Source organism: Callithrix jacchus, chromosome 6, assembly GCF_049354715.1.
Source record: "Callithrix jacchus isolate 240 chromosome 6, calJac240_pri, whole genome shotgun sequence".
Classification (NCBI taxonomy): domain Eukaryota; kingdom Metazoa; phylum Chordata; class Mammalia; order Primates; family Cebidae; genus Callithrix; species Callithrix jacchus.
The window spans coordinates 29,464,466-29,472,632 of record NC_133507.1 but is presented as its reverse complement, the minus strand read 5'-3'; the positions used below and the strand labels follow the sequence as shown (position 1 = coordinate 29,472,632).

General features: G+C 49.2%; 2 pseudogenes; both read right to left on the bottom strand.

Moving 5' to 3' along the window:
* Positions 1–2,816: 2,816 nt before the first annotated feature.
* On the bottom strand, positions 2,817–3,005 carry LOC108593632 (small ribosomal subunit protein eS28 pseudogene; annotated as a pseudogene).
* Positions 3,006–6,156: 3,151 nt separating this feature from the next.
* On the bottom strand, positions 6,157–8,143 carry LOC118154729 (E3 SUMO-protein ligase ZBED1-like; annotated as a pseudogene).
* Positions 8,144–8,167: the final 24 nt, after the last annotated feature.

The following is an 8,167-nucleotide window of genomic DNA, read 5'->3' as shown; positions in this document are numbered from 1 at the left end:
CCTGAGCCTCAGGTTTCATATTTGCAAAATGAGGTCATTAAAATGAGTAAATAAATGACCGTGTATAAAGAATCTAGTAACAACAGCCTGGCGTACAGCAAAGCTCAGAACATTTGTTTCTTTTTTTCCACTTCCCTGCTCCCTTTTTCCGTGAAGCCATTATCAGGCTTCCCTGGAGTCCATGTTATGCAACTTGTAGATAAACCTGTCAAATAAAAAGGAAAGGAATGAAAGGGATGGGTAAATGAACCCTGGAGCAAAGCTGGGGGATGTGTAGTTGAGTGGAAAATCATAGGCTTTGGAATAAAACTGAATTTTAAATACACGCCCCATCCCTTGTTGGATAGAAGGCCTTGGGAAAATTACTTAATATTCCAGAGTCCCAATATTCTCAATGAGGAAAACAATTACCGCTATTTAAGGTGGTTGGGAGGATTAGTTAAAATAATGTAACCTAGCACACAGGAAGCCTTCCTTGAGTCCTAGTTCTCTTTGTTTGCAAAAGTAATTTAATACCTGGGTGAAAACAATTGACAATCAAGACACACAAAAAAGCCCAGATAAATTTATTTTCCTGATGGCTGAAACATCCAGATTTTTGCTTGTTCTCCTCCCTTTTCACTTATGCAATTTATTCCCCTTGTGTTGAAGGCTGGGCAGAGGAAATAAATTCCCCTTATGCCGGAGGAGAAGAATCACTTGAGGCCAGGAGTTCAAGGTTATAGTGAGTTATTATTACACCACTGCACGCCAGCTGGGTGGCTGAGTGAGACCCAGACTCAACATAGACACACATACAGCACAATAGCAACAGAGGAAATAAAAGTCAGTCAACAAAGCCATACTGACAACCTGACATGCCTGAAGAGAACGCTATGTATTATGGGTGGGAAACCAAATAAATCAGACATGTCTTGGGGAAGGCTTGACTCAATTAGGGGAAATAAAACATGCAAAAGAGGTTATTTTTAATGCTTATGAGCTAAATAACAGCCTGCTGACCAAATGCCAAGGTAGACCAGGAAGGAGTGAGCAAAGTTGGGAAGGCTTCTAAGGACAGAGATTAGCAGGGAGAAGAACCCCCAGCGGAAGCCTAGAGGTGGAATGAAAACTCTCCTGCATGTGGGATGGTGACCTCAGTGACTTATCTGCGCACCAGGAAGGCATTGTGCAGAGGTAATGAGATAACAAGTCAAGAGGCTGTTGAGCAATCGAATGAGGTCAATACAAGTCTATGTTACACCTGTGACTCGTGCTGGTAATACAAACAAATCCAGTCTCCCAGACTGGTTGGAAAAAGAGCTGAAACTTTCATCCACCATAAGATGGGACCATTCCTCTTAACACTTTTTTTTTAATGTAAATCTGAACTTTCTGACCATTCTTACCAAGGGGTAAACCAGTAAAACTACATGTCTCTGTGTAGGGTTGCATCGAATAAGACCTGAAACTCCACCAGGTGCCACATGTCAGCATAGTAATGGTGCCACCTCTTACTGGAGCTTAAATCACCGGATCTTCCCACCTCCACAACTAAGGACAGAGGATGCCGAAGGTGGCGCTCCTGCCTCTGGATGCTGGGCTGCAGTGTCACGCTCCCAAGCCCACCTTAGTGTCTGACACCCGTGCTCCTCTCTGCAGCTGGGTGTCATTGCAGCATATGGCAATGAGCTGGCTCTGTTTCTCATGGGCTGTGTGAAATTTAGCCAGCTAAATAAAAGGATGCTACCACTAATGGTAATTCTTTCCTGTAATTGTAATTAATTGGGAGGTAATTAATTTAAAAGGCTTAGCATAGTGTCTGACACACAGTAATCACTTACTAAATAGTACTTACTATTATCTTAAACTAGCTTGAAGTCTGGACACTATTTTTTTCTAGAGCACAAAGGGCAGATTTGTGTGACCCAGAATGGATTTAGAAATGGATTTAAACCCAGAGGCGACTCTAGCACGGCAGAGTGGAGAATCTGCTACCTTTTCTCTTCCATTGTATTTCAATGTTTGAAGCACTCGTTGGTAGGAAGGTTAATGGAAAGGCTCAGTGGAGTGTGTGTATGCTTTTGTTTGTTTGTTTTTAGAGATGGGGTTTCACCATGTCAGCCAGGCTGGTCTCAAACTCCTGACCTCAGGTGATCCACTCACCTCGGCCTCCTGAAGTGCTGGGATTATAGGAGTGAGCCACCACACCTGGCCTTTTTTTTTTTTTTTTTTTTTTTTGAGTATTCAAAGTACAGTAACTTTTTCAGGGCATTGCTTAGAAATGGACGTGTGTGTGTGTGTGTGTGTGTGTGTGTGTGTTATGCATAAATGAATGAATAAATAAATATAGGCTTTTTTTTCTCTCTGAGACAGAGTTTTGCTCTTGTTTACCCAGGCTGGAGTGCAATGGCGCTATCTCGGCTCACCGCACCCTCTGCCTCCTGGGTTCAGGCAATTCTCCTGCCTCAGCCTCCTGAGTAGCTGGGATTACAGGCACGCACCACCAGGGCCAGCTAATTTTTTGTGTTTTTAGTAGAGACGGGATTTCACCATGTTGACCAGGATGGTCTCGATCTCTTGACCTCGTGATCCACCCGGCTCGGCCTCCCAAAGTGCTGGGATTACAGACGTGAGCCACCACGCCCGGCCAAATATAGTCTTTTTAAAACTTGAAACCCAAATGCTTTATTTAAAGGTGCATCTCAATTCCTGTGTGGCAGACAAACAATAAAATAAATGAGCACATCGTGACACATCATTCCCATCGGTCAGGTGGTGGAACCCAATATCCAAGACCCAGCGAGCAGCCAAGCTCAGTGTAATCTTCGGGCCCCTCACTGTGACTCCAACAGGGTGAGTGTGTCGCCCTTGCGCATGGGGCCTTTTACATCGCGGGTGACGGAGCGGCTCTTGTCGTCCATAAATTCCAGGTGCACCTGTGTGCACTGTCCCTGAGAGCCAGTCCTGCCCAGGACCTCAATGACCCTGGCCAGCTTGATAGGTTGCACCTGGCTGGTGTCCATGATGGAGTCACGGTGGTGATTTAGCAAAGAGTATATATACTTTTATACATATAAATAAGTTTATTAATTTTCAATGTGATGGACCTGATGCCACTGAAGACAGAAGGACCCAGCATGGCTTTGCCACTGACTAGACGTGTGATCTGAAGACAGTTATTCAACCCCCAGCTCAGTTTCCTCAGTTCAATAATAATAACAATTGTAAATTATTATTATTATTATAACAAACCTCTGACAAAACTTGAAGTGCAAATGCTTCATTCAAAGGTGCATCTCAATTCAGACAAGCCTCTGAGTTCAATTTACAATTGTTATGAACTCAGATGCTTGTCCTGAGGATTAAATGAGATACCAAATGGAGTGTGCCTGGCCCGCAGATGTTGAAAGTTTAATGAGATATGGAGCATTGTCTTGGTTGCTAACCCAGCTCATTTACTCTCTGGCATAGTTTGGAAGAAATTACACATAAGAGAGTGCCTATCTGGGGAAGACTTGACAAGGAGGAGAACTGGTTGGGTGGACATGTTTGGTCCTTGATTCAACTCCAGTATGTGTAACAACAACCTAAACCTTCTTTACACAGATGATGGTAGTCATGCAGCTTGTCATGGTAGGAGGTTTCAAAATAAATTTCCTCTGCAGCAGTGCTAGGTTGTTTGCTTAGGAGATTGTACTTCTGACCTAGATCCACCCTTTCTCTCCGAACCACAGCTGATAAATGGAAACATCTGGATTATCCAGGTTCACTGGTCTGGGAGGAGGACAGAGTGGTGATCTGCGCTGAGAGTGAAGACTCCTCGATTCTGGTTCTGCTCACTGCTTGCTCACAGGCACATCACTTCACCTCTGAGTCTCAGCTTCCATGGGTTCAAACTGATGTTCTCTAAATTCTTTCCAAGTTCTAGTATCTCATAATTCTACGAATGTGTAACTTACTTTCCAGCTGAAGAACATGATCAAACTAGACTACGGCAATGCCAAAATGAAATCGCCTCATTCCGTTATGAAATTTCTTTGGCTTTCTAAAAGGAGGGGGGCAGGATTCAGCCAGATGAATAATGATGAGCAAACATGTCTCTAAATCCAGGATGTAGAGTCTGGTCTTTAATAACTTGGAGGCAATGCCCTCTGCTCTCTCTAACACTCCACCCCGGCGGTCTGACACAGGGCTCCTCGTAGGGAGGAATTGCTCTTACTCTCTGGCAAGGTTATTCTATTGGATTTCAGAGCTGGTTTTCAAGTTTCTGTCATTCCAGAGAGGCTCCCCTCGGTTCTCAGGCTCCCAGCAAAGGCAGCTCACACCCTCTCTCCACATGTTATTCTGGATGGATGTTCAGAGCAACTTGACTCATGAGAAAGGCATGAGCTCTCCTACATGCTCCCCAGGCAGGTCCACCCAGGGCTATTTTCTCTGGAACCAAGCTTAGTCACTTGCCAAACTCTCAAAACAAAGATGTCTGTAAAATTCCAGGAGGACTGTTTGTTCCCAAGCAAGTACCTTGTTTGGTGGTTAACATTAAATTCATAGAAGATCTCTTCTGAGAAAAGCCACCCATTGAGTGATGAGAACCAGCCACCCAGAATATAATGGGGACTTACTAGCGCAAGTATAATAACCACTGTTACATTTTTAAAGCCCTTGGCCATTGATGAAGCCCTTTCACATGCATTGCACCAACTTACTGGCCTCACCACAACTCTATCTAACAGGTATCTTTTTTTTCTTTTTGGGAAGAAGTCTTGCACTGTTGCCTGGGCTGGAGTGCAATGGCATGATCTCAGCTCACTGCAGCTCTGCCTCCTGGGTTCAAGCAATTCTCCTGCCTCAGCCTCCCAAGTAGCTGGGATTACAGGCGTGTGCCACCACACCCAGCTATTTTTTTTTTTTGTATTATTAATAGAGACAGGTTTCACTATGTTGGCCAGACTGATCTCAAACTCCTGACCTTATGATCCTCCGCCTCAGCCTCCCAAAGTGCTGGGATTACAGGCGTGAGCCACCGCACCTGGTTGGTATCATTGTTTTTAAATTAACTAATTATTATTATTTTTGAGATGGAGTCTTGCTCTATCACCCCAGGCTGGAGTGCAGTGGTGCTATCTCAGCTCACGGCAACCTCTGCCTACTGGGTTCGAGCTGTTCTCCTGTTTCAGCCTCCCAAGTAGCTGGGATTACAGATGCCAGCCACCATGCCCAGCTCATTTTTGTATGTTTTAGTAGAGACAGGGTTTCACCATGTTGCCCAGGCTGGTCTTGAACTCCTGACTTCAGGTAATCAGCCTGCCCCGGCCTCCCAAACTGCTGGGATTAGAGGCATGAGCTACTGCACTTGGCCTAATTTTTTTTTTTTTTTTTTTTTTTTGAGAGACAGGGTCTCACTCTGTTGGCCAGGCTGGAGTCCAACAGTGCAATCATGGATGATTGTAATGACAGGTATTGTTAAACCCATTTTACAGATGAGGAAAGTGAAGTTTAGGAAGACTAAGTTTTGCCCAAAGTCACATAACAGGTAAAGAGTGGGTCTGGGACCTTAACTCAAGTCTTCTGACCCTGAGTTCGGTGTTTTTACCATAATACAACAGAACCAGGAAGTCGATTGAAATCCACATCCCCATATAAGAAGGAAGAACTCTGTGACTACTTCTTGGTCAACGATCTCATGATTCATCAGCCCAATTTTCTTGCCAATATCATTTTTATGGCCGTTTAGTCATTTTGCTGACACAGTATGGCTCATGGGCCACAAAATTAACCAGATAAGATATTGGAGCTGATCTTGAGAAGTTTACATTCCAGAAAAACAATTCAAATGGGAGAACAACGTTTTATGATTTTGGTTTAAAGTGAGAGCATAATGAGTTAGGAGACTCAAACAAAAACTTCTTTTTTTTTTTTTTTGACGGTTAGATTAGGAACCAATTTATTTCTCTGGTGTAGTGAACAAGAGTCCAAGTTTAGAGCATTGAATAAGAGGCGACTGTTCAGGAGGGAACAGTGGCTTAAAAATGAAAATAAAGACAGAGCCGGAGCAGCCAGCATCTTCCCGTGAGTGATGAGAAGCAAATGATTTGAAAAACGTGAAGGGAAGGTTGGTGATGCTACAGAATAGAGCCCTCCCACCACCACGGGGGCGGCGGCTGCCCGCTGTGTTCAGCTTCGGGCGCTGACCACGTTGGCGGCGGAGTCAAAGAGACGTTCAGGTGCCTCGCGCGTGGCCGCCATGCACCAGTACTTCTGCAGCACCTTGGGGAGCAGGGGGAACAGGGCCAGGCGATCGGACCACCACTTGAGAGGGTCCTCGTTGAGGCCCAGCACCTTCTGCGACTTGAAGTTGCTGAGCTCCTCCAGCACCTGCGCGTGCCACTCCTCCTGGTCCTCCACGCCGCCTGTCTGGCAGAAGATCTCCGTCAGCATGCTGTTGATGACGCTGGTGGGCAGCGGCGTGGACGCGCGCATGAGCTTCTTCACTGGTGGCTCCTCGAGGGCCGCGGCTGGGAGTATCTTGTTCTCCGCTGGGCGGTAGCCGCCCCCGCCGCCGTCCTTTAGCTTGTCCAGCAGGCCCTTGGCCTCCTCCAGCACGTGGTTCTCCAGCTGCTGCTGCTCGAAGGCGGAGAGGAGGGGCAGCAGCTGGTAGCGCGGGTCCAGGAAGGTGGCCACGATGAGGAACATGTCGATCTCGGGGGCCTCCTGGTAGGTCTCGGAGAGCTCCTTGGCGATGACCTCCTTGGCCATGCTGAGCTCCTTGGCATCCGTATCCTTGACGCTGAGCGTGGTGTTCAGGAGCATGTGCAGCAGCGGCTTGACAATGCTGATGGTCAGGTACCGGGAGGCCGACAGCATCTCCGCCACCTGCTTGAAGGGCTGCAGCAGCTGCATCAGCGTGTCCATGGTGGCCCATTCGCCTGCCTCCAGCATGAGGTGGTGGCTGTTGCTCTCCACGAGCACGCCCGCGATGGCGAACTGCTGCTCCTTGAGGCGCTGCAGCATGGCCAGCGTGCTGCCCCTCTAGGACACCCGGTTGCTGACCAGCATGCAGTGCGGCTCGTTCTGCTGCTTCTGCTTCTCGTACAGCATGTACATGGCCACGGCCGACTGCTGGAAGTACTCCACTAGCCTGCGGCAGCGCGCCAGCAGCACGCCCAGCTTCGGGAGCCGGAAGGCCTGCTGGATGGCGGCGTGGAAGGCCTGGCCCAGGCAGGGCATGTGCACCGCGACGTCCAGCAGCGAGCAGGCCTTCACGATGTCTTTGCAGTAGTTGGTGGTGGCGCCGAACACCTTGGCGCTGATACCCCACTCGATGAAGACCTCGTAGAGCACGCACGTGATGCTCTCCGCCGTGTTCTCCTCCGGCACCTCGAAGGTCTTGAGGCAGCGCGAGCCCATGGAGAGGCAGCCCGGGGGCACCCGCGTCCAGGAAGTGGGCGCCCAGCGTCACGTAGGTGCGGTTCTCGTTCTCGCTCCTCCACATGTCCGTGGAGATGCTGCAACAGGTGGCCTCAGCCAGCTCCTGGAGGACCGCCTTGCGGACGGTGCAGTACTTCTCAGGGATGGCCTTGGTGGAGATGTACTTGCGGCTGAGGAGCTCCTAGCGGGCGTCGGCCATCTTGAGCAGCACCTTGAAGGTGGGCTCGTCCACGATGGAGGCCGGGTACAGCCCCTCGCAGATGAGGCCCAGCACGGCAGCCGTCAGCTCCTGCTGCTTCTTGCTGTAGTGGCCATGGGCGGCCTTGGCGGCCAGCGCGTCAGGCCCGGGCGGCTGGGACGCCTCGGGCTTGAGCTTGGAGAAGGCGGTGGCGAAGGCCTAGCGCATCTGCTCCGTGTTGCTCTTGAGGAACTCGCAGAATTCCTCGGCTGGTTCTTCTCCAGGTGGTAGGTCAGGTTGGAGGTGTTCCTGGAGTAGGCGATCTGGGCCATGCAGATACGGCAGTAGATCTTCTTCCACGGCAGGATGCATCCCTCCGAGTTGGTGCCGAAGCCGAAGTACTTCCACACCTTGCTCTTGGCGTGCGGGTGCGCCACCACCTTCAGGTCTGCCTGCGAGCTCTCCAGCCCTTTGTTATTCTCCATCGCTTCTCCGCCCGCCGGAGCCTGCCGCCCGGACTGCCACTCATTCGTGGGGACCTGGCTCCGGGAAGCCTCCGCGGCAGCGCCAGAGCAGCTG